Here is a 26225-nt window from a genome sequence, read left to right on the forward strand (position 1 = left end):
ATGTGACCCTGGACCACAAAACCAGTCATAAGGCTCAATTTTTCAAAATTCAGATTTATACATCATCTGAAAGCTGAATAAATAAGCTTTTCATTCATTTATGGTTTGTTAGGATAGGACAAGATTTGGACTATTTGAAAATCTGGAATCTGAGGGTGCAAAAAAAATAAATACTGAGAAAATGGCCTTTGAAGTTGTCCAAATGAAGTTCTTAGCCATTCATATTGCTAATAAAAAATTAAGCTTTGATATATTTATGGTAGGAAATTTACAAAATATCTTCATGGAACATCTTTACTTAATATCCTAATGATTTTTGGCATAAAAGAAAAATCGATAATTTTGACCCATACAATGTTTTTTTTTTTGGCTATTGCTAAAAATATATCCAAGTGACTTAAGACTGGTTTTATGATCCAGGGTCACATATATAACATACAGTATATTTATCCCAATATATATCCTTATATATATATGGTTTATTTCACCACCTTAGAACCAAAAAATAATCAGACTGCAACCAACATTTTGTTTCATTCTGTTTCAGAAGGGCAATCAGTTCTGTGCCAGTGCCCTCTGCCTCAGATTGACATGTTCTCCAGTGACTCCTACAGCCACGGCAAACTTTGACCCACTCTCCATTTCCTTCAATCGCAACCCCACTCCCCACCACCATCCCTGGCACCACCTACTAGTGTGCTGCTGGAATCCAGTGAAGTGAGACCACTGTGAAAAATTCATTCCGCAGCGCTTTGATTCTTAAACCAGGAGCGCTCGAAGTCCCGCTGTCCTCAAATAACCTACATCTACAAACCAAACTGCACTGAACAGCGATATGCTGAGATTGAGTTAATGACGGTCTCAAATCAATGGAGCCTGCTGATCTGTACAGACAAAAGGAATTAGAGCAGGACTGAAGTGGCTGATGATCTGTTATATGTATTAAATTGTTTACATTCCTACAAAAAAGAAATGTTAAAAAAACACGGCAACAGTTTACAGATACAGTATATAGGGATGGGAATCATAAGGGATTTAAATATTATAGTTCCAATGTTGTCCAACTCATTTAGCACTTTTAAGGAAGAAAATGTTCAGAAAAATATATGAAATTCTAATATTACACACAAATTGATTTCCAATAATATATACTAGTCTGTACATTTAATACATTTTTTCAGTGACTTTTCTTTTATAAAGATGGCAACAATACACAAAAAATGTGGTAATGGTTTCATTCATTCATTCTTCTAAAATATTACTGACAAAACTAATAAGCTTAAAATATGATAAAAACAACAGTCAGTAACTAAAAAGTTAGACGGGCTGAATTTCACTTGGTAAGTGCTTTTTATTTATTTATTTTATTTATTTATTTATTTTGCATTGTTACTGCAACATCAGGAGTTTTCTAATTTTTAGAGTTCAAACTAGGGCAGCTTGAATTTGAATTCAAGTGTAGTTTTGATCATTTTTCTGCACAAGAAATTTTTAAATATTAATTGGTGCTTTTAGTTAGCTGTGACAATGTATGCTGTCCATAGGTTGTCCCATTCATTGTGAAACAGTGTTTCTTTGTGCCAAGAATCAAGGGCCTATAAATAAATAAATGTAAAAAAATCTATATAAAATATCATAAATACATAAAATGTATAAGTAAAATATTGCACATAATTAATAAAATAAATACACTAACAAAAAAATTCTAACTCATAATTTGAGTCATTTATTAAAAAATCAGTTGGCCTAGATTGCTCATGATGTATTTGTTTGATTCACAAAAATAATCAGATCCTGTTAGTCACTTATTCAGGAAATGGACTACACTGGTCATGCTGTCTATTTTTGATTCACTAAAAAGAACCAACTCATAAGAATCATTCACTCTTAAAAACGATGGTTCCATGAAGAACCTTTAACATCCATGGAAACTTTCTATTCCACAAAAGGTTCTTTATAGTGTAAAAAGGTTCATTAGATTTTTTTAATGTTCTTCACACTAAAGGTTCTTTGGAGAACCAAAAGTAGTTCTCTGGCATTGCGGTCAAAACCGCTTTTGGTTTGTTAGGGAATCTGAATTGCGTTGTTTGCACTATATGTTCCCGTTTTACCAAAACAAACCATGACACAAGAGCCATTCGTTCACGGAGTCAGTCTACAGCGTCATGAAAATCACCCGATTCCACGTTTCACAAAATATAGAACCAGTTTTCTGTTCCCAACACTAGATGGCAGTCATTGTGGCGAACGGCTGGGTTACTCATCATATAAACATTGGTTTTTAGGCTCTAGATTGTTTAAGAACATTAGCCATGCATTACATAGGGATCCCTGCCTGATAGACTCTGCCTTTCTTTCTCATTAAATGAGTCGAGACGATTCAATTAAGAATATGTCAAGGGGCCTGAGGTGCTTCTTATATATAGCTTAACTCCAGTTGGTAAACAACTCCTCGCCTTTTTTCCTGGTTTGGTTTGAACTCAGATCTCAGAGGGCACACTAAACTGCACCGACAATGACTACACTGTCGAAAAAACGCACGTAGAAGCAAGGGTCCCCAGAAACCCTCTTGTGCATGTATAAAGGATTTAAAGAGAATAAAATGCAGCTAATTAAAATAGTGTTTCCATGAGATGTTAATGAGGTTTTTGTTACACTTGGGTGGACGTCCTTACATGATGTAGTTCTAATCCCACTGAGTCAGTGCTCTTTGTCCTTGCATAGCTGGCAGCTATAATCCACAAAAAAAAAAACTCAGTCAAACATAATTACCGAGCAGTCACATCTGCACATTCGGAAAGTCACCGCATTACCCATCATCAACATCAGCCCTTTTATTCCAATTTTTGTCATAAAAAACACCTAACCGTGCGCAGTGTCTTCCCTCGGTTTGTGTCTCTCTCATGACTGCGTTCTCATTGCCGACGTCTGGCTCATTTCAAATGAAGCATGTTGCGGTAATGAGCCCGTGATGATATCAGCCGTCATGTGTAACCACACATCAGATTGTCAGCAGTTCTGCTGCGGGCTGAAGGTGAGGGGAGCAATAACGACGTGTTTTTGTAAGGCTGCCGCCCACTCTCTGGCACATTCGGGCCCTGTGCGTGCAGGCCTCGAGGGAAAGCTCCAGACGAGGGCTACAGGATTATGCTTTCTCCCCAACAGACTGAGTGTTTATGCTACTACGTTAACCGACAATATTCAACACGCACGCATGACCTTCTTTTACGAGCTTGCTTAAAAGTCTTGTGCAAACAAAAGACAAAGAGCATTTAAAGCCACAGGTAAAGTAAACACATCCCAAACAAGGTGGTCAGTTTCTCAGGGGGGCATAGAAACACATGCCTCAATTAGGTCAAAACGAAGAGGTGTCTCCTCTCCGCGGGCTGCTTGATCACAGCCGTAACGAGGTAGGTTAAAGAATACTGCCTACAGGCTTCTTTCTTCCCAAGCTTAAAGCTGCATGTGTGTGCGAATACAGTCTGTTCTATCAAGAATGCAAACACCTTTTTTCCCCATTACCGAGCCAATTACGGAGATAAAGTGGACTCTCAGGAACGGGTGTGCTCTCGTTTCTAACATCTTTAGTCCTGAATTTGACACAACACACAATGAACCTGACACAATGCACCTGATTTGCCAAAAACATAATTCACAGGCAGTGTGGGAGACCAAAAGTACCTTATACAATCAGATCGACCCATTTTTGGAAAGATACACAAAGCAGTGAGGTTATATTAGAAGGATACCATGTACAAACTTAAGAGGCTGTGCTACTGTCTGAAATCATTTTCTTTTCAGTGACTGTAAAGGGTCTTATTTGCTTAATACTTAATACTACTAAAGATCAAGAAAATAATGGCATGGGATTCATGCTTAGTGTTGTATGAAGTAAAAAAATGTAAAAGGAATGAAAGTGTGGTCAATATTACAGAAATTATTTAAAATACTATGAAGTGATTCAGCAATAAATATGTTTTGGACAAGAGAGTCTTATTTGTAAATAAGAAAAATGTATTTCTTATTTACAAATAATAATATTTTAATAAAGAAAAAAATATATATATACAAAACATTTATAATATATATACCATTTATTATTTATTTATTTTCATATTTCAAACACTCATAATTAATTTGTATGTAATGGCTGATGACTGGTACTGATACAGTCAACACTATATTAATTTTCTACACTATTTGTCTAAATAAATTAAAACTAAAACACTAAAAATAATTGTAAAAGATAAAAGTCAGAAATTAGGTGTCACAACATTATAATATAAAGTATGAAACATTAATATTAATTTTGAGCTTTGCAGGGTTATTATACTTTATACTAAACTATTATACTAAACAAACAAACAAACAAAAACAAAAAAAAAAAACCTAAACATATTTGATTTTAGCTGGTTGCCAAGACAACAATTCATTATGTAGTTTAACTTGATGCACTAAAATAACTAAAACTGAAAAAAAATGTTATTAAAATAAATGGACATAAAAATAATTTTAAAAGACAAAATAATTACTAAAACTTTAACAAAAATTTTAATAAAATATAGAAAAAAATTTGTAAAAAAAAAAAAAAATCCATCTGATACAACTAAAGCATAATAAATTAAGACTACATTTAACAGTTATTCAATTAGTTATTTTGAAGATTAAGTAATGTTAGATGACAGCAAAAGTAATTTTCAGTTGCAAAATACAAATATCTTAATATCAGCTGATAACCAAAATGATACCAGTACATTGTGCACACCTTTTTCAAATAGGACAAACAACTGCAAGAGGCTTCTAAGATGTCTATTTTCAACCTCACAAAGGCATGATCTGTGCTCATTAATGATTCTTTGAGGCAGAAATCAGCTGAGATCTGCAGATCTATAGTCATGTAACGTTCCCTGCTGGATTTCCTATCAATAGGCTAAATGTTGGCCCCAGCGGTGGCTACGCAGAAGAGTTTAGTGTGAGCATGCAGTGTTGTGGGGCAGTGGCAACTCACACCCTGCCTATCCAGCTCCAGAGTGCGGCCATCAGCAGGGTCTCCGGGTTGATTGACCGTGGCACTTCCTGAGTGCCAGGCAGAGAAGGATGTGACAATGTGAAGGGACGCACTCTGGGGAGGGGTGAGTGAGACAGAGCTACTAAATAAAGTCACAGGTCTCTGCACTGCCCAAAACACTGTGCACGAAAACAAGACAAATGGTGCCTGTGCGCATCCTAAACTGACCCTATATTTCACAGATAAATGCAAAATGTGCCAGAAAAATGAGAAACATTTAAACAAGTTCAACAAAAAGCATAGTACTGGTTCTATAAAATAGTGTGAATTTATAATATTTTACATACCCAAATACACACACACAAACACACACACACACACACATGCTGTACATACATATACAATACATTTCTTAACAGTATTTAAAAAAAAATCTATTTTGAATAAATGCTGTTCTTTTTAACTTTTTTATTCATTATAGAATCATGAAAAAAAAAAGAAATCACAGGTTCCAAAAAAATATTAAGCATCACAACTGTTTCCAACATTAATACTAAATACAGTAAGCATAGAATGATTTCTGAAGGATCATGTGGCACTTAAGACTGGAGTAAAGGCTGATGAAAATTCAGCTTTGCATCAAGGAATAAATTATATTTTAATGTATATTAAAATAGAAAACCATTATTTTAAATTGCAATATATATTTCACAATATTACAGTTTTTTCTGTATTTTTGAACAAATAAATGCAGCCTTGATGAGTATAAGAAGCTTTATGTGTGTGTGTGTATGTGTGTTAAATTTAACTGAAAACTTAAAAGATGGATGATAATAATAATAATAAATCTGCTAAGTTTTTGATTCTGCAGGTACAGGGCACTGAAATCAACCTAGTCTTTTCAGTGGTTCCATCTGCGCTAAGCTATAAACAATGGTTCATGAATGAGACTATTTGAATGAAAGATTAAGCACTTTTACTGGAAATTGACCTTGAGCCTGGAAATCAAAGAACTACGTCTTCAAAGCCGATGCATTCAAAGGACGCTCGCTCTGCGTATGTCCGCGTACGTGCACCATTCTCTGGGATGCTTGGGATGGTGTGTGCAGGTGTGGAGAGAGCGGACGGTGGATCTGTTTGGTTTTGCACTGTTTATTATTGTCTTCAGCTCACTTGACTCTTGACAGAGACAGAGTGAGATGAGCAGAATGGGGAGGGTCATTAATCATGGGATAGAGGTTGGGTTCTGAGCCAGACCCGTCCATAGCATTGGTTTCTTGCCTCTTTTGTCGTCTGCACTGAATGAAGGAGAGGGAATGCAAGGGAACTCTGGATGATCAGTCAACATGCTCTCATGCCTCTACTGATCACAGAGCACTCAGGAAAACAACACAAAGAACAAGAAACATAAGCCTCTCACAGATCTCTATGGCCCTGTTTACACCTGGTATTAACATCTCGACTGATTCAATCGCAAGCGGTCAGGTGAGACAGATTACACAGGCATCTCAAATGCTTCTCCAGTGACCATCTGTGTAAAATCTCATCAAACAACAGCGATTTTTGTAAGTACATACATTGTTTTCCGTCAGTCAAAAGATGGTGAAGATAGAGATGTTTTGCTGCAATGATTATGTTGTTACAAGATCAGATTCAGAGTTGTCTGGAATGTATCATAACACATATTATATAAAATATAATTATAATATAATTATGTTTTTATTTTTTTTTATTTTTAGAACATTATTATATTTCTTATTTTATTTCATTATTTATTATGAACAAACATGAATGAACTATGAACAACAGTATATGTATTAATCAACATTAGGCTTGATTAATCAAAGCTGTAAAAATTGTTTTATTTTGATTTATGAACAGTAATTAACTATGAACAATAATATATTTATAAATTAACATTAACCTTGATTAATTAAAGCTGTATAAATAGTTTTATTTTACTTATTATGAACTGTCATTAACTATGAGCAATAATATATTTATAAATTAACAATAACCTTGATTAACAAAACCTGTAAAAAAAAAAAATATTTAATTTATCAACAAACATGAATTAACTATAAAATGTTTTTAATTAACATTAACTTTGATCAGTGAAAGCTGCATATACAGTGGGTACGGAAAGTATTCAGACCCCCTTACATTTTTCAATTTTTTTTTTTTATTAATAACAAAAATGAATTAAAGACAATAGTGTATTTATAAATGAACATTAACCTTGATTAATAAAAGCAGCATAAATAAAGTTGTTCGCTGCTAGTTCATGATAGCATGATACCTAATGCACAAGTAATGTTAACAAATTGTAAAGTGATGCCATCGGATCACAAGACTGTATTTACTGTAGCAATCTGATATGCATGTATGTTAATACCAGGTGTAAACAAGAACACTGTTATGCATGTTTCCACCATAATTTATAGTCTTTAGACAGTGGTGACATTGCACAAGCGCGCAATACCTTAAAAACCGGTGAGAACACACTCGCATCAGAGAAGGAAACACGGCTACGTTGGATGCCAGTGGTGCCCAGATGTTGGGCCTGCAGCTGCTGGCTAATTAACTCTTCTCCTCTGCACACCTGTATGGAGGAAAGTCTGTCCTGACAGCCACTGTTGGGCCTCGCTGGGTTTAAACATGCAATTGCACAGCAGATGTTGTCGCATTTCACACTTTGTTGAACAAATATTTCACAGCTTTGAAAAAAAGGCGTGGGACGGGTGGCTAACATCGGGCGGAGAATAACTGCTACCTGTAGCCTACTGTTCACACAGATGGCTGAAGTCACAATTTTACAACCCACTCATGTAATTCAAACCACACTTTGACAAGAATTATTACTGTAAATGTCAATGAGACACCTTTTAAGACGCATCTTTTAATTGTATGATTTAGAAATGCACATGGCCTACTTGCCATTTGTTGCAGATTAACGTTGTCTTCAAAAATCTTTATTATGCGGTAATCAATTAATTTCTCAAAATAAACAGCAGAAACTGCCAGTGGTGGTAGGCTGCACAAAGCTGAATGATTTGTTTACTTCCAAGTTCTGTTTTCATGATGCTGGTTTTTAATACACAAGGAAAAAAAATAGCATACAGAAAGTATTTTAATTATGGCGCTTGAGGTGGGAGAGAATGTCATGCATAATTTCTCATAATCTCCTGTGTTGTGTATAGAAATATGTTTTTTTTTTAAATAAAAAAGTCAAGAAAGGAAAGAAATTACGCCGTTTTCCTATACAAATTGACTTTCCTTATTAACTCCTTTATCATTTTTCTTCTATGAGGCGAGGATGTAGGGATTGTAATAATATCTAGTTTAATATATTCAGCTGAAAGATGGTGCTCAGGGGCCTGTGCAGGGAGCTCATTCTCTGCATGGGTGCTATTTAACAGGGCCAAACTCAGTATGTATGCTGTGGACCAAATATGCCATCCTGAGTGTCAGCAGTTTGGAGTCTCACAGGGTTGCTGATTGTCAGAGAAAAAGAATGGAAGACACTGGCCTGGCAAAACCGAGGGGGGAAATATACAAAAAACAAAAAAATTGTGTCTGTTGATAGCACTGTTTATCAACATGCATTTTGTGGGGCGGGTCTAAGTACTATGTGGACAATGCAGCAGACTTACGTGATCTGGCATACTTTACTGGGACAGTGCGACATCGCTCCACCACTGAATCGGCTCTTTAAAATGGCAAAAATGTGATTGACAACACTGTTTCTCTGGATATGTGCCCGATTATAATGCTCTTCTCCATCATTCAAGCATCATTTGACGAATTGCTGCTGTCATGATCAATAGAAAATGTATAGAAACATCCTTGCGCTATTACTGCCTGTGGAAAGGCATGTGAATGAGGCGCAATTTATAACAAGACTAATTTACATATAAAGGAGGCTCGTTAACATGAAAAAACGACAATGACTTCATTTAAATACAGCGAAAGCTATTTAAGCACTTCGAAAGGGATAGTTGCTTCAAAAATTTAAATTCTGTCATCATTTATTCACCCTAAAATCATTCAAAACTGTATGACTTACTTGTCGCAGTCTGCAGCGGGTGTGCCCAGGAGGGCCACCAGATGACTGTGTTCTGTGAGCACATGGCTTGTGTTGTGTTTGTCTGTCGCCATGTGCTCTCTCCTGTCTATTGTCTTGCCCCTCCCATCTTGTTACCTCGTTATAGTTTAAGTTGATCCACCTGTGTCTCCCTCGTTAGCCTCCTCGTTTGGTTCCCATTTATTCTCCTTGTGTCTGTCATCCTGTGCTGATCCGTCATTTTTCATTGTGTGTGTTTCGTGTCTGCATGTGTGCAGCTTTAGGCCTGCCTGTCTGTTTTTCCCCTTCGGGGTGGTTTGAGTTTATTTTTGTTTCATTTTTATTATCAAAATAAATAACCATTTCTCCTGCAATTGAGTCCTCGCTTCATCTCCCCGCACGCACCGTAACATTACTTTCTTTTGTAGACTTGTATACAAATTTGAGCAGACTAATTGTAACAAGAACTATAACAAAAATAAATGTAAAATTTAAACTACTTAAATTTTGATCTCAAAGCTATCGTATGACTTAAGATTTTTATTGACCACTTTTATGGTACTTTTCCATCCTTTTAGAAGCTTTAAACCTTAATATCATTCATTGTAACTGCATGGCAAAGACCAAATAGTAGAATTCCTCAAAATCATTGAGCTGTGTTCCAGAGAGGAACGTCATACAGGTTTGGAACGGCATGAGGGTGAGGAAATGACAGAATATTCATTATTAGATGAACTATTATTTTAAGAGGCATGAAACATTACATTGTGCACCAACACAGAGTTCACAAAGTTCACGTGAATGGTACAGCACAGCAGGAGTTATGTCTTCCCACTGTTTTCCTGCATCAAAACCCAACTGACCTCATTTTCTGGACTCCTGCTGATTTGCACGAGGCTGCAGATGGTCATACGGGGAGAATATCTGTCGTGTTCTTGTACACAGAATCTTTTATTTCATTGGCTGCAGCTTATAATATTGCTTATACGTGCAGGGTGTAACAACGGCAGGTGAAGCTGGGTCGACCAGCGGGAATGCCTGATTCAAACAGGCTGCGAGCAAAGAGAGCCAATTTAACTGATCATCTTTACAATGTGATTCCGCTGGATATCATGTCGTAAGACTATGGAGTAGGATAATGAAATTTTGTAATGAAATTTAGAGAAATGTGCAGAGCCGGATACTTAGCTTAGAATGGGTTTATTGATTGTACAGACTTTAAACTCAGTTGGGATGTTTAAGAGAAAGTGTATGTAAGGGATAATGTACAGTCATTCAGTCATTATCACAAAATTAACCCAGACAGGGTGATCAAGACCCCAACGTGAATTCGGAGGTCAATTGCAATAAAGACAGGCTGACTGTACACCATCTATCTTAGTATACGGCTACTTACTAAAGTAAATAAAGATAACTTACATTAATTTATTTAATGAAATATACATTAATAATCAATACAAAATTATCTGAATGAGATCATTAAATATAAAAATTAATATATTAATACAAGTATATATTAGTAATGTATTAGTATAAGTAATATTAATTAAAATTTCTTATATATATATATATACACACACACACACACATACACATAATACATTATAATATGCACTGTAATGTAAGTATAATTTTATGATCTCATGCATACAGTATATTACATGACACTAACACAGTATGTGATTACAGATAAAATGTAGAATTTTGAATCAATACCAAATATATGATATAAAAAGTGCAAAGGCGGCAGAGGATTTATGGACTGGATTTTATACGCAAACATATCGGCATGCTGTCCGGACTAACTGAAAGTGCAATCTGTAAAAGTTGAAAAAATACCCAGCATGCCCACGAAAAACAGCTGTAGGATGTTGGTAATTTATTCTTCAGTGATGAATGAGTCTGACAAACACTAGAATGTTTACATGTTCCTCCCTCACAAACACTTCATGCACTAAATAGCTCCGGCGAATCAACTTTTTAGCAATTTCGGATGAAACTGCACACCTCACACGCACCACTGCGATCTGTGGACATGCGTGACAAGGCCTGACGGAGGGGGCCGTCTCCTACACTTTCCTGACACTTATATAAATGAGCAAACACACTGAGAAAACTTGAGAAGGGAAAAACAAGTCATTTCCATGTATGAGACATCTCATTTTACGCCTTCCTATCAGTGTCTGGCTGCCGAGATCTGTGCGCGTTTGGGCTGAAGTTCTTGTGTCAAAAAGAGGGATTGTATTAGTATAAGTAATATTAATTAAAATTTCTTATATATATATATATATATACACACACACACACATACACATAATACATTATAATATGCACTGTAATGTAAGTATAATTTTATGATCTCATGCATACAGTATATTACATGACACTAACACAGTATGTGATTACAGATAAAATGTAGAATTTTGAATCAATACCAAATATATGATATAAAAAGTGCAAAGGCGGCAGAGGATTTATGGACTGGATTTTATACGCAAACATATCGGCATGCTGTCCGGACTAACTGAAAGTGCAATCTGTAAAAGTTGAAAAAATACCCAGCATGCCCACGAAAAACAGCTGTAGGATGTTGGTAATTTATTCTTCAGTGATGAATGAGTCTGACAAACACTAGAATGTTTACATATTCCTCCCTCACAAACACTTCATGCACTAAATAGCTCCGGCGAATCAACTTTTTAGCAATTTCGGATGAAACTGCACACCTCACACGCACCACTGCGATCTGTGGACATGCGTGACAAGGCCTGACGGAGGGGGCCGTCTCCTACACTTTCCTGACACTTATATAAATGAGCAAACACACTGAGAAAACTTGAGAAGGGAAAAACAAGTCATTTCCATGTATGAGACATCTCATTTTACGCCTTCCTATCAGTGTCTGGCTGCCGAGATCTGTGCGCGTTTGGGCTGAAGTTCTTGTGTCAAAAAGAGGGATTGTATCATCTGTCCTCTGTCCTTCTCTCTTGTTCTCTGTTATTCATGCCATTCAAACGGCCCTCCCCTCCAGTGGCTTGCTCATGCTTGAAAGTGAAAGAAGGGAACCATGCATGGCATGTTTTTCCTTCTCTCCTTCCTGTCGTAAAGGGCTGAGAGGGGGGCGATTAGTGTCTGCTGTCTCTCAGAAAGTTACAGCTTGTGTACCAGGAGATGCAGGATGCTACCACTTGACAGATGAAAAGCGAGAAGAAAAGCTTTTTGGAAAAAGAGAGAGACAGGATGCATGATACAACGTACATGAATATGTGACAAAGGTGCGCACAATCTGCTGGGACATTGTGTTGCTTGTGTTTAAAAAGTTAGCTTTTTGGTGAGCTTGATATGCACCAAAATATATGCTATATATTCCCAAGCATCTTATTCAAATGAACTAATATGTTTATTTTATCTACACACATTACTACAGGTACATTAAATTAAAGCTTTAGTGCAGAACACTAAAAAACTTGCACAGGTAAAACACTGCTGCTGAATCAACAACTGAATCAAAAAAATACAGCACGACCAGTGCAGTCTGATTACAAAACAAATGACTCGTATGAACCAGTGAGTGAATCAGAAATATATAGTGAAATATATAGTGCAAATAGTGTGGTCCATCTGATTCCCAAACAAATGACTCTTTGGAGCCATTCCTTGTAAGCGAATCAAAAACACACAGTGCAGCGAATGTATTCCAAAGTTTTCCAGAAAAATTACTCCTTATAAATCAGATCTTTGAATGAGTCAGAATGAAAACAAATGAATGAATCAAAACCATAAAACACAACCAATGCAAACCCAAACAAATAACTCTTATAAGCCAGTTCTTTTCAGTGGATCCAAAACATACTGTTACGAATCCTGTCCATGGACTTCCGTCTGATCGCCACCAGAGGTCACTCGTCCATCATATTGACTCTCTCACTACACACACGGTTACACGTCACCACGGACTACATTTCCCATCATCCATTGCACTGATTGCACACAGCTGTAACCAATCCAACACATGTGATTTTGAGTTGCCCGTTAGTTCACTCTCTGTCTATGCACCCAATCTTGAATCATCTGTTTTGCCATTGTCAGTTAGTGATCCTAGTGAGGAATTGTCTGTCTGTTCAGTGTTCTAAGGTGTGTCTAGCTCAGAACCAACTGTCTTGCCAGTTTCAGTCAAGGAATCTAAAGGAACCTTTGCTGAACTCTTTACATTTCCTGCCTCGGTCCTTGGGGCCGTGAATACTCCGTATGTGTTGTCTGTCTCTGCTTTTCCTAGGTCTCAGTCTCTGCCATGGTTTCCGGATCAGTCTGGTCCTCTGTGGTGGTCTTCTGCTCCATTTGCTCCGGTCTGGTGGTCTTCTACTCTCTCTGCTCCTCCGTGGTGGTCTTCTGCTCTGTCTGCTCCGGCCTGGTGGTCTTATGCTCCTCCGTGGTGGTCTTCTGTTCCGTCTACTCCGCTGTGGTGGTCTTCTGTCCTGCTCCGGTGCTCTTCTGCTCCGTCTGCCCCGCTGTGGTGGTCCTCTGCTCTGTCTGCTCCACCGGCTTCGCCCTGGCTACCTGCTTCGCCGGTTCCGCCCTGGTTCCCTGCTCCACCCTGGCTTCCTGCTTCGCCGGCATCACCCTGGTTCTCTGCTCCGGGCACTTTAATCCAGGGCTCCAGACTGTGACTAAAATATTTGTATATGTAAAAATAAATGAATAAAATGTGCACTAATAATTTCAAATCTAATCACCATTGGTGTTTTTGTCAGAAAACATCCAATTTCTGAAAATGCCTCTTATGAACTGGTTATCTTTAATGAGTCAGTCATAAATAATAATAATAATAATTAAAGAAACATATTTAAAATCATTTTGTAGTATAACTTAATATAATATTCTATTAAAAACAGTAAATGGTATTTTTAAAAGGCTTAAAAATATTACAAAAAATATAACTGGGTATCATTTAACATTTTTTCATGTTAAATTGTAAGGTTGAATCAACTAAGGGAATGTATAGCATATAACAGTAAAAATATTGTGACATATTAAAATTTAAAATAACTTTTCTATTTTAATCTATTTTTAAATTAAATTTATTCATGTGATGGAAAGCTGAATTTTCAGCAGCCATTATCCCAGTTTTCAGTGTTACATGATTCTTCAAAAATCAATGAAATATCCTGATTTGGTGCTCAATAAATTTTCTTATTGTCAATATTGAACACAGTTGTTCTGCTTAATATTTTGGCAGAAACTGTGATATTATTTATCAAAGAATCCTGAAAGAAAAAAGTAAGTTGAAAAGAACAGCATTTATTTGATATAGAATATTTTGTAACAATGTAAAAGTTTTTACTGTCACCTTTTATCGATTTAATGTGTCCTTGCCAGTGTTGGGAGTAACGCATTACAAAAGTAATAATATTACAGTAGTATATTACGTTTTGCTGTAACGGCTGGATAAAAGTATTCATTTCTTTCAAAAGAAAATCAAGGGAACCTTGTTCCTGCTATCATAAATATGAGAAATAAATGCAAGAATATTGTGATAGCTGACTGACACCATACTGTCTTGGCACAACTAGCTCCACTGCATGCACTAAATGCATCAACCAGCCAATCAGAAACCATGAACTCTTATGTACCTTAACTAATGCAATGCAATTCAGAACTTGCAAATGAAGTCAAAAGGCCAAACTCTGACCGTTATTTTTAATGGGATCTCGTCAGACCTATCTGCATTCATGAAAGTGTGAGCAGCTGATGGGAGCCGGCCAAGAGATATATGGCACATTCCTACTTTCGCCTCTCTCCTTCTTCTCCAGCTATTCAATAAACATCAGAAACACTGCAGAACAGAAGGATGCCCTAACATGGCCCAATGCTGAGAGGTTTTGATTCAGTAATGGAGGCAGTACAGGCGAGAGAGAAGAGAGAAAGATGCTCTAAGATCAGCATTCATGTCAGAAAGTGTTGAGGTGGAAAGAGGAGTCACGCCTTAAACACTTGACCTTCACATGACCAAACTGAGGGATATAAAAACCAGAGACAGCTGACTGAGATCATTGGCTGGAGAAAAAAATGCTTGATTTGGCCCAAATCAATTACCATAACTGATACCATAGAGAAAATAAAGGTCATGGCCAAGTAAATACAAGGTTTTTATTGATGATTCACTTGGTTCTGTTCAATGTATGTTATGGCTGCGGGCAGAGGACGGTTCTTTAAAGGATTAGTTCACCCAAAATGAAAAATCTGTCAGCCTTTACTCACCCCCATGTCATTTCAAACTCATATGGCTTTCTACTCTGAAGCACAAAAGAGGAAATTACGAATAATGTCCTGGTCACTTTTTTTGAAGCAATTACAACGAATGGGGACTGAAGCTTTCAAGCTTCAAAAAGGATGAAAAAGAAACATGGGCTATATACTCATATGCAATATTTCAACTTATGATAGATTTGTGACACAAAACCCAAAACCTATACTCTTAAAAATAAAGGCTCCAAATAGGGTTTTTCACAATGATGCCATAAAGGAAACACTTTAGAATACCCAAAAAGAACCTTTCACAGTGAAGAGTTCATAAAATAACCATGTTTTTCTTAGTGTAAATATAAATAACCTTTTTCCACTAAAAATAATCTTTTGTGCAATGGAAAGTTACAGGTTCTTCATGGAACCAAATGCCAATAAAGAACCTATTTTTAAGAGTGTTGGGAGCCTACAGTTCATGAGAGAAGCAGCAATTCTCATTTCACAAGTTCACACTTACATGTAATTAAATAAAGGTTATGCGTATTTGGCGTGCTGTCCAGGGAGAGGGCTCCGAGCTCGGCAAGACTCCCGAGCCCGGGGCACCCTCCCCCTGTCCAAGGAGAGGGGTCCGAGCTCGGTGTCCAGCCCGGCTCGGTGTCAAGCGCTTCTCCCCGTGCTGGGGTAGAAACTATGCTGAAGGTGCAGGGTCGGGGTGGTGGAGGGATGCTGAAAGTCGAGAGATAACGAAGGTAGGACGTACTTGGTTATTTATAGGAGTTTTCTCTTGCGCTGATTGGATAAATGGTGTAATCACTAATGATGAACTGGCCGTGTTAATTATCTGTGTGTGCTCCTCCCGAAATTTGTTTATAAACATCACTTGATTTGACATCTTTTCAATGAATTGGGTTGATCCAATTCAGAAAACTGATCTGGATGATTCATTCATGAATCAGACTGATCCATTCAACTTACTGACTCAATGATCTGGTCGTAGCAGTTTTTGAGTTAAGAACTAACTAGAGGGAACTAACAATTTTAGTGAATAATGACTTATACTGTACATACTACTTTCATAGTGCGTTTGGATCCTTTTTGGTTCCTATTCAAATCTTTTGGTCCCCATTCACTGAAATTGTGTGTAAAAGAGAAAAGAAATCACAAAAAAAAAAAAATCATGTTTCACAGAAAAACTAAAGTCATACAGACTTGTATTTTTTTCTTCTATTTTCTTCAGTAAACAATATAATAATTTTTAATTTTGGGTGAACTACTTCTTTGAGTGAAGGTGCAGAAACATTAACAAAATTTCAGCTAAATTAGATGTACGAAGCGCTGCTCACACAGAAGTCACTTTTTAATCAAGCTTTCTGTTAGTTGGCACAGCAAATTTGTATGATCAGAACCAGATTTACATCTTATTGTGGCATAGGCACATTTTTTTGGGCCCCCCTTCCCTATTAACAGTGGCGGCTGGTGGAAAGTTTTCTAGGTCTTTTGCTGTTGTAGGTTACCTGTAGTAAAAAATTAAAATAAAAATAAAAATATTTCTCTTCATTGCCTAGAATGTCTGTGTAAATCCAGCCCTGCGTGTGATCAACTTGAACATGAGTGAAATCTGCATGGGGAACTTCAATCGAGGGGATTTATTGTTGGAATGAGTGGATTTTGCCCGCAAAGACAGCTCTGTAAATGATGGTTTATCATCTTTTTACATTTACTTAACAACTTATCAACCATTAATATACCCAACTTCCACAAGTGAGTCCAAAAACTAAGCGTGGTTACAGCTACACAGCTACATCAACAACACCCCATTGCCATTTGTGCTAGAGCCACAAAAGCATTAAGGAAAGCAAGAAGAAACCTGCTTCATCATACTCAACTTCTGCCCTAACCATCTGCCTCAAAAATGCAGAGATACATACATGTCATGATCACATAAAACAAGGCAAAACAGTAACCTGCTAAAATGTTAAGCAGTCAAAGACAACACTTAACATAACCTGGCAGAACAAGAGTCTTTGTGCTTTTTAAGCAAAGTGCATTTGCATGCAACTGGCATCAATGGGTCTGGTAATTAGCAGCAGTGATTAACCGGTCAGCAGTGGAGGCCCGTGTGGAGGCAGGTTGATCAAGCCACCCCTTCCTGACCCTCCTGGAGGCTTCACTGCATTCTAAGCAGAAGCTAGTGATTAACACTGACACAATAGTGTCGGACAGGAGCACCGCCCTGTTAACATGCCAGCAACCCCTCAAGAAGAACATATTGCTTCCCTCGCTGCTACAGATATATGTGGTGCATTTTAACATTTGTGCATGTAATTTTCGCTTCTAACTAGCCTAACTTGTTAAGTGTCATTTACAGTGATGAATAAAGCTTTCTACGCTATGTATTTTCTGTTTGTTTAGCAACAACTGAAATAAGTAGCAAACGATCTGCATGATAATGCTGTCTTGTCTGAATCCCCATGCCATTTTTCTTCTATTGTGTGACCATACGCCCCCACAAATCTGCTCAACAACGTCGTCCTGATGTTCTGAGCAAGGTTTGGTGCATGCTCAATGGAGCTTTGATTGCATTGAATCTAATGTCTCTTACAGGTGTGCAGGCAGAGAAATCTGCCCCGAAATGTATCACCCAGAGCGTAAAACCAGCATGGTCTTAGCTGGTCTAAGTTGGTCCTGATGGACTCTCAGCCTTGTAGAGCTGGAGTACAGCTGGTTTAGCACCCAAAACACCTGTAGAATAAGCAAACCTGTCTTGCAAACTAGATTTAGCTGGTTTCATCTTTTAAACAGCACTATATGAAATACTTAAACAGATAGTTCACCCAAAAATTTCAATTCTTAAAATAATGTCATTATCTACTCACATTTATGTTATTACAAATCCGAATCACTTACTTTCTTCTGTAGAACATGCAAAAAAAATATTCTTTCAACCATTCTTTGAACCATTTTTGTCCATACAATTAAAGTTAATGGGTCCAAAACAACATGCTTCGATGACTTTCATTGTATGGACAAAAAAAAAAAAAAAAACTCACAACACAACAAAACAAGAAATGATGTCAGTATGACTAAAGAACGATATGAGGGTGAATAAATAATGACAATTTCAGTATTCATCACATTTTTGGGTGGACTATCCCTTTAAACAAAGCAACCAAACGTATATATTTCAGTTTCAGATTGCAGAAATGCTGAGTTTGTTTAATGCTCTAGTTCATTCTGCATTTAATAGATGTTTAAATTGGACACACACACACACACACACACAAACACAAACAATAATAATCTTGGAATGAGAGGAGTAAATGATAAAATACAGAATTTTGGGGTGAACTATCCCTTTAAGCAAAAAGACAACTTTCAGTGTTTTTTGATTTTTGTACCCTTTTTTCATCCTGACTTGCAATTATATACAAACTGGCACTGATGGTTTGATTATCATGGGTCAGAAAATCAACAAATTTCAGATTCACATACACACTTTTTTCACTTCAATCATGTTTTATACAGTTTGTCCTCCTAGAAGAGAACAAAGCCCGCTGTATCTGTGTGTCAGTACAGATTCACACCACGGCAGTCAGCCGCTCAATCTGGCTTGGAAATGCACAACACAAACTGCCTCAGACTTCAAAGCGAGCTCTTAGAGACACACTAAACCACAGTTAACGTTCAGGTGAAAGTAACTAGAAGTCAATTACATGACTATAAAAGGTAATAGGAGTGATTGCACCGCCACCGCTCAGATACTGCCTCCGTGTGCCGCCACAGCTTCTCTCTCCCTTTGTGGATTTAAAGCACTGCTGTAATGAGAGTGATATGGCAATCAGGCAGCTTAAGCAGCCAGTCAGCTACTGAGGAGCATTTCGTTTGTGTTTGTGTCCAAGCTGCTGGGCTTGCTGGGATGATTACAAGGAGCCAAACGTCGCTTGCTTCATCAGAATTCTATCAGAGAGTTTTTTTGGCCCAATTTCTACTGACTTCCTGCTCCAGACACATTGATGTCTGAACACAACCAAGAGGTGTTGTTTTTGGTTTGTTACGCTGGCGTGTTTTGCAGCAACCCAATGCAGATACTAGTCAAGCTGGCTGGAGAGAATATGGATCCTTTTTAGCCTCACAACTCTCATTTTTTATATTCTTTTCCATTTCACCCAATTCTGAAGAGGTTCTGGCAGCCCTTGTATGATAAGGGACAGTTTCTTTGAGCAATGCCCATGAGATTTATTGGAGCATTTTCAGAAGTGCAGGACCTAAAAATGGGTGCCTAAAAGGAAACCTAGTGATGATATTTTGGCAGCACACCCAAGAACATTAATACAGCTTGCAAACTTTAAAAAAGCCATTTTAGAGTAACTTTTAAATCATATAAAATGACATGAATCAATATCCATATTATGCAAATCAAGTACAGTTGGTCATTTAAAATGAAAGGTGGTCATCTTTAACGTAATAGTGGGCCATTTAATTTAATGCAGTAAAAAGGGCATCTATGATGAAAGGGTGAATGTGGTCTTGATATAAATGATAGCTATCAAACTGTCCTCACCATTTCAATAGGCATGTGGAAGAACACTTTCCACAAAGTCTGCGCAGATACGGTTCCTCTTTCCTTCTCCCCAAATCTGCGGCGCACTTATTGTGTTCCTGCCTTTTCCTCTCCCGTTCTGATAGCATCGATTGGCTGGTCAGAGCCAGGAAATTCCAAAGAGACCAAAATAATTACAAGGAGATAAGGCTATCTACTGTAATTAACCACTCTCATCTGCCGGCATGGGCCAGGGTTCCTTTTAGGCAGGAAATAAATTATCCTTCAGAACTTGCCACCTCTGAAATATAGGAACAATTAAACTAGAATTAGTTCTGATCCATGGTCCCTGCAATCAAAAAAGGACATATTTCAACCATAGCATTATGGCACTATTACACCCCACTAATTGTCAACACTGTGTGCATAATGAATTGTATCATAGATAGGAAGGGCAAGAGCACAATTACCTGCAATTCATTATAATAGTTTTTTAAAGGACTTGTGCAAAACCAGCAAAATGGAAGCTACCGGAACATTTGCATTAAATCAGTAGGAGAAACAATATAAATCTATATTTAAAAATTAATAATAATTCTCCTTCCTGCAAAAAAATGATCTCTATGAAGAATTTCAGTCAGGTTTCAGGCCCCACCATAGCACAGAAACTGCACTTGTTAAAATTACAAATGACTTGCTTCTTGCGTCAGACCAAGGCTGTATCTCATTGCTAGTTGGAAAAAAATATTGAAATATAATGAAACAAACCTACAAATATATAAAAACAATAATTGTTTATATATACAAAACATTAATTAAATATAATAAACATATATAAACATTAAATATAAATTATATATTTACATATTTATACATTTATAATTTAAAAATAAATATAATATGACAATACTGTTTTTAAATTTAAATATAATGAAACAAACATACATATATATAAAATCAATAAAATGTATATCACTAATAAATAATAATATTCAAAAACATTAAATATTAAATCATTTAAAATATTAATATAAATATAAATAATAATATACAAAATATGTAATTATATAAATTATATTATAAAATATATTTTACAAATATCTATAATAGGGCAATACTGTTTTTATAACAGTAGGAAAAAGTCTTTTAGCTTTGAGCAAAGTTATTTCCCCATGTTGAAAACAACGTAATGTTTGGGAGAGGAAGATTTTTAATAAGCATACCATAACCCCGAAGGTAATTAGCTAGAGGATCAAGAGCAGCAAAAGCACTTGATTCCTCGCCATTTGAAGGAACATTACAGTGTGTAGCTGCATTAAAGTCAATGGTACAGCCAGCCAATAGGGAGAGGAGCTGCTCGGCATACCCCATTTAAACCTGACGCCTTCAACGAGCATTTCTAATCCATTTGTCTCGTTCCTTTATTTATCTACAGGGACAACCTCTTTTTATTGGCCTGCCCTCTCCATCTTTTCGAATTCCTGAAAATCATAAATTCCCAAACTGTTTCTGCGCCTACAGAGGCAGCGTGGAGTGCTTGGCATGCCGAGTGTTATACTGCAGTAAACAACAAGAGAAATTCCTTTGAGCTATTTTGACATTTCACCATCAAGTGAAATGCAAATGGATGACCCTTGGGAAACAGTACTCTCTTTCCTATCAGGGTTCAGATGGTGAACAAGGGCACTATGGTGGGAGCGGCTCAACCAAACAGAATTTCAGCCATCAAGATTTGTACAGATAACAATGACCCCTCAAGATTGCATCAATGATTACAGATATGCATGGTGGTTAAGAAAGCAAATGGGTGACAAAAGCTTCCTGTAGTTGGTCTTTCAATATAAATGCATGATAACACTTACGCAGGGGGCTTTTATATGGTGCAGCATAAACAAGGGCTGTTGTTTATTTACTTCAATTACAGACAATTTTACACCAAATTACAGTGTACGACTTCATATCTCTAGTGAACATTTCACAATTTTTAAAGTAACTTCCAACTTTCCTATCAGGTGAACAAGGGCACTATGGTTGGAGTGGCTCGACACAAATACATTTATTTATTTATTTGTGGTCTTAGTTTTAGTTTCAGCTTTAGTTTGAGTTAACTATAATTAGCTCTGCAAAAGGGGCACTATAGTTGGAGCGGGTTGACCAAACATAATTTCAGTCATCAAGATTTGTACAGATAACAATGATCCCTCGCTCCCATCGTTTAAGATGTTAAAGCAAATAAATGAGATTGCATTGATGTTTACATAGATATACTGTACATGGCTGGTTAAGAATTTATATATTTTTGAGAATGTATAAGATATTTTGAAAGCAGAAGCTTCCTGTTGGTCTTTCAACATAAATGCATGATACATCAACACTTGTATGCATATATATGACAGAGATCCTTCATAGTCCAGACCAAAAGTAATTGGACGTGAAATTGTGTGCACTGCCATCACCGATGTTCCTTCAGCCCAAGACAAGGGGTCAGGATGTGTCATTGTGGACGGCGTAACCAACTACACACACTGGAGAAGCAGGGTGAGACTTAGAGGTACCTGACAGCTGGGTGGCAGCAGACAGACAGCCTGAGCATGCTGGGAAAAGCTTTGGTAAAGGTCACACTAGGCGAGGAGGGACAGCTTGCTGCTTGGAACTGGGAGAGATTGATCAGAGGGGCAGGGGAGCCGAGCCGTCATCCCGTTCCACTTGGCCACCCCTCCAGTAGCCCAGACAGAATATTTTTAGCTGCAGGGAGAGCGTGACAAGTTGCTAATATCTTGGAAGATGGGCGTGTGACACTGACTTCAGCCGTAAAGAGCCATGTAAAGGAGGTGAGTATGCGCTCTTGGCTCTGGTCAACTTGTACAGGTCAATTGGGCCACATACACAGTCTGTGTTCTGCTGAGGAGGGCTATTTTAACACTATTAACAGGGAAGATCAAGGGGATAGTTCTGGCGATGGATCTTGCCAACAAGCACAATTTCAATTAATCAGACAAACTGACATCTAGCACAACCATTTGTGCTACAGACGTGAATGATACCTCAAAAATTGTGTTGCTTGTTGAGGAGAGGTGTGCCACTATGTTTCAAAGCTTCCATTGACGGATTATAAAACAGATGAAAAAAATCCCATAACTGCACATGCTCAGGATGGGTTATTTTGACCCGAGTAAACACCTAATAACACTCAAGCAACCGCATAGAACCATTCTTAAAAAATAAATAAATAAACAAATCATTGAAATGAAACAATAGATAATACGAACTATAAAAATGACTATGTCTTAAAGGGATAGTTCACCCCAAAATGAAAATTTTAACTATCCCTTTAAGAACTAGTCAGACCAACTAGCAGTTAACCAAGACTCTTACTTTTCTGACTCAAATTAGGCCAGTCCACCTTTTTGTAACAGACTTTAAACATTTATGACCAGTCTTGAAGAAAACAAATTAGATGACTAACTTTTTAAGACTAGTCTAAGCGGTTTATGCAACTGGCCCCAGATGAATAAACAGACATCAATAAATAATAGAATGGTCAATATAGATAGACAGAATTATAAAAAAAAAAACAATAGATAGAATGATCAATACACTGAAGGACAGACAGACAGACAGACCATAGACAGTAAAAAAAGATGGACGACGCATCTCCTTCCACTATAGAAAAGTGAAGCCGAAGCATCTAAGTATGGCCGCTGCCATCTTGAGTAAATGACGCCATTTGGAGCCCGAGTCTGCGCAGTAGAGATTCGTTTGGAGCCAGAGTCTGCGCAGTAGTGTCGTGAGGTGGAGCTGCGGTATCAAACTCCCGCAGACCCAATAAACCATAACTACACGCCCCGTTTATATAGCATCAAATTACTAGCTAAAATCAAACTTATCACAAAAAAAAATATGAACAATTTAACATATATCAGCGTGATAACAACTACCGTAAATGACCAAAACCATCTTTCGGAAAATTGTATTGGAAGCGTAATTAATTTTTTTATTTTGACTCAAGTTCCATTCGTTTACATGGAGAGGGCGGGGTTTATGACCTGTACTGCAGCCAGCCACCAGGGGGCGATCAAAGAGCCCGCAGCTTCACTTTTCAGGACGTGTGAGGCACACCCGAGACAGACAGACAGACAGATAGACAGATAGATAGATAGATAGATAGATAGATAGATCTCATCTAAAGTGCGTACATAGAATATTTGTGTAAGCAGCAGTAAACAAGCATTGATTTGCTTCCTCCCTCAACCCATTTCTCTTACGGGACATTTTATACTCTCATAATATGTGTTCACGGACTGCCTCATAAACATCATCAGTTTAACACACCTTGATTACGGTTGAGTTTTCCTGCAAAACAATCAGCTTTATTGCGCATAAAAGCATTCTATTGATTTTTCTTTTCTCCCCCAGCACTCTAGAACAAGACATTGACGGAAGACTATAGAACATAACCTGCAGGAGCGCCTGTTTGATCAATGTTTCTAATTGGTAACAGGTCTAAATGGTTCCTTTAGATGAAAACAAAGTTTCAACAACTCCTAAGCATAGCTTCAAACAAATAAGCCCACTTAACTGTGAAGAAGTGTGATTTAAATTTAAAAAGTGACTGACTTTCTTCCTCTGAAAACAAAAGTTGAAGAGCTAATAATAAAAGTATAGGACTGGGGCTGTCCAAAATGATCCGAAATGACAAAAAGCACCCTGAAATTGGTTCAAATGACTTGTGCTCTATGTTAAGCCTTTTAAAGTCATATGATAGCTTTGTGTGAGACTGAACAGACTGAAATTGAAGTCGTTTTTCACTGATAACCATTCCCTCTAGTGAGTTAACCGCTGAGTTGAACCCGAGAATCAGTTCAATATGTGAGGGAATCATTTAGACATATTTTGTGAACTGGATCAACTGACTCATTAAAAAAAAAAAAAAAACTTTACTAAACATTACTATTTCTCTCATAAACACTCACAAACACTAAAAAGAGTAAGGAAAGCTGTCAGTATGCCAGTGAATAACGATTTAAATTTTAGTCTGTTTCTCACACAAAGCTGTAGTTTAGTTCCAAAAAAACTTCATTGTGCTTTTTTGTCATTTTGGAGTTTGACAGCCAAATTTCTAATTTTCACACTTTCACTATATGGAAAAAAGAGGCCAGGATAATCTGCAAAAGTTGCAGAACAAAATACATGAGGACAAGTAAATATCAGAATATGGGTGAACTACATACTGCTTAAAAGGAGAAATGTTAGTAATATATATCCATATTTGATATATCTGACATAAAATAATAGTAAGAAAAAATGTTTGGAAATAAAAACAGTTTATTGAAGCTTTAGACAAAATGGAATGTAAAATCTAAAAAAGGTTATCCCCAATAAAGGTTATACCCAATTATTTGCCTTGCTTCAGATGAGCTGCTGTGTAAATACTCCAATGGGGGGAGCTCAAGCTTAGCGAGATATCTAGACCCTCCCTGATCAATAAGGGCAGAGCCACACAACCTGCCACGAATGCACCTTGACAAGGCCACGTTCCCCAAGGTCTAGCCCAGCGGCACTGTGCAATTATAGCCACATAACTCACAATGACAAACAGCTGCCCGGCATGCTAAGTGTAGACCACCCAGATCCTTCTGTATAACACATGCCACAGCAGACCTCAGGTAGAAGCCCTCTCACATGCAGAGATGAGCAGATAGGTGAAGATAGAGGATGACTAGAATTAAGATGAAGGCCCGCGCGTGGAGGAATTCGCGTAGCAAGGCAAGCATAAACCGTACAGGTCAACTCAAATCTAGTGCTGGTTCTGAGAATTCGCTGCACATTTTGACAGCTGTCATTGCAGATTTTGGGATAAAATGTTCCTTTCACAGGCTGACAGAGGTCAGTTTAGCTCCCGAGATTCACTTGAGAAAAAATGACTGTATATTCTGTGTTTGTTCCTGGTAATGTCTCATTCATTTCATGCCTGGCTGTGTTAAGCAACAGAGCTACGCTGATGCTAAAGATTTTCATGTCCGCTAAGATGGCCGCTAATTGTAGCATTTGTCATTTGACATCTTAAAGCAACCGAGACCAGATTTCTATCACAGGGACCCGTTGCGCAGCTGGAGGGACGCACGTTTGATCTCAACACTTGGACATCTCGTCTTTCCTTGTTAATGACCCTGTTTTCCAAGTTGAATCTGTCAGTAATGCATTTTTTTCATGGTCATGGCTCATTTTTTTAGTGGCCAAGCATGAATATCATAAATAGATAGCATGCTGCTTTTACAAGTTAGAAATGTTTTTGGTGAGATTTTTAATTTCACAGGACATTAACTCTTATACAACAAAGGCTTGTGTAAATAGATTTAGGCTGTCGCTTA

At 37.3% G+C, this 26225-nt stretch overlaps 1 protein-coding gene across 4 annotated transcripts in view; it reads right to left on the reverse strand.

Moving 5' to 3' along the window:
* LOC107722221 (RNA binding protein fox-1 homolog 3-like) overlaps positions 1–26225 on the reverse strand; it is a 446938-nt gene that overhangs the window by 394560 nt on the left and 26153 nt on the right. The window contains exon 1 of one of the 4 annotated variants that reach the window (XM_016530497.1): positions 19876–19911. The exons of the other annotated variants lie outside the window; for them this stretch is intronic. The gene's annotated coding sequence lies outside the window, so the exon portion shown is untranslated. Of the gene's footprint in view, positions 1–19875; positions 19912–26225 lie in introns of those variants that run through there. 4 annotated transcript variants of the gene reach the window in all.

This window comes from Sinocyclocheilus rhinocerous, unplaced genomic scaffold, assembly GCF_001515625.1.
Source record: "Sinocyclocheilus rhinocerous isolate Xijiao unplaced genomic scaffold, SAMN03320098_v1.1 scaffold334, whole genome shotgun sequence".
NCBI lineage: Eukaryota > Metazoa > Chordata > Actinopteri > Cypriniformes > Cyprinidae > Sinocyclocheilus > Sinocyclocheilus rhinocerous.